This window comes from Felis catus, chromosome B3 (assembly GCF_018350175.1).
Source record: "Felis catus isolate Fca126 chromosome B3, F.catus_Fca126_mat1.0, whole genome shotgun sequence".
Lineage (NCBI taxonomy): Eukaryota > Metazoa > Chordata > Mammalia > Carnivora > Felidae > Felis > Felis catus.
Window position 1 is genome coordinate 20767929 of NC_058373.1, and position 1688 is coordinate 20769616.

The 1688-nt window shown below is 34.2% G+C and overlaps 1 protein-coding gene across 2 annotated transcripts in view; it reads left to right on the plus strand.

Moving 5' to 3' along the window:
- The window catches only part of FAM189A1 (family with sequence similarity 189 member A1), a 451690-nt gene that overhangs the window by 275580 nt on the left and 174422 nt on the right, over positions 1 to 1688 (plus strand). The window lies entirely within an intron of this gene.

Below are 1688 nucleotides of genomic sequence, written 5' to 3' on the forward strand. Positions count from 1 at the left end.
GATGAAACTTCAGTGTCTTGGGATGCACATTTAGTGTTGAAACAATAAAAGAATGCAGCAGCAGAATGCACATGGTTCCTAGAACATTTATAAAAATTGGCCATATGCAGGGCGATAAAGCAAGCTTCACCAAATGTCAAAGGTTTGAAACAGAAGGGAGTGTGGTCTCTGAGAACAGTATAATTGAGCTAGAACTACATAACCAAAAGCTAACTAGGAAAGCTGTGTATATGGGGCACCTGGGTGACTCAGTTGGGTGTCCGACTTTGGCTTAGGTCATGATCTTGCAGTTTGTGGGTTCGAACCCTGTGTTGGGCTCTGTGCTGACAGCTTGGAGCCTGGAATCTGCTTCAGATTCTGTGTCTCCCTGTCTGTCTGTCCCTCCCCATCATACTCTGTCTCTCTCTTCCTCAAAAATAAATAAACATTAAAAAAAGGAAAGCTGTGTATGCTTGGAAATTAAGTACTATACTTCTAAATAGCCTATGGATCAAAGAAGAAATAATAATCAATATTAGAAAATATTTTGAACTGAATGATCATATCAAAACTAATGAGATACAAGTAATGCTGTGTTTAGAGGGAATTTATAGCCTTGGAAGTATATATGAGAGAAGAAACAAAGCTGAAAATTAATGACCTATTCCTCTCAAGAATTTAGGAAAAGAACTTAAAATTAAATGGAAATTTAATAAGGAAGAAATAATAAAGAGTAAAGATAAGTACAGAAAGTAACCAAATAAAATTTCAACATACAATAAAAAGGATGAATAAAGGCCAAAGAAGGTTTGTTGCTAACTCGTAAAATTGATAAATCCATGGCAAGACTGTTGAAGAAACCAAACCAAAGGGATAAATTACTAATATCAGAAATGAAAAGGATATATCACTTAAGATCCTGCAGACATTACAAAGACAATGAAAGATATTGTCAACAAATTCATGAAAATGCATTTGAAAATTTACATAAGATGAGGAATGCATAGAAAAACACAAGCTACCAAAACTGACACAAGAAGAAATAAAAAATTTCAATTTTTTATTCAAATAATAACGGTTAAAGAAATTGAATTCATAATTAAATTCCTTCCCCATAATTAAATACCTCAGGCCTAGAGGACTTCACTGGCAAATTCTACTAAACACTTAAGGATGAAATTGTGTACATTGTACATGAATTCTTCCAGAGAATAGAAAAAGAGGGATTATTTTCCATTGTTTTTATTTTATTTTATTTTGTTTTATTTTATTTTATTTTATTTTATTTTATTTTATTTTATTTTAGTCTTATTTACTTTTTTTGAGAGAGAAAGAGAGGGGAGGCAAAGGAAGGGGTGGAGAGAGAGGGAGTGAGAGAACACAAGCAGGGTCAGCATGGAGCCCAACATGGGATTCGAACTCACAAACCACGAGATCATGACTTGAGCTGAAATCAAGAGTCTGATGCTTAACCAGCTGAGCCACCCACATGCCCCTCCCATTGCATTTATGACGGCAGCATAACTTTAGTACCAAAGCTAACAAGGGCCTTATGATAAAGGGAAATTATAGGGTCATATCTATCTTGAATATAGATCCAAAATTCCTTTAAAATTTTTAATAAACGTGACTCTAAAATGAAGGGGAAAAATCAAAGGAAATATGTATAGACATAAAATTGGTGGTGTTTTCTGGAAGGAGTCAAAAGA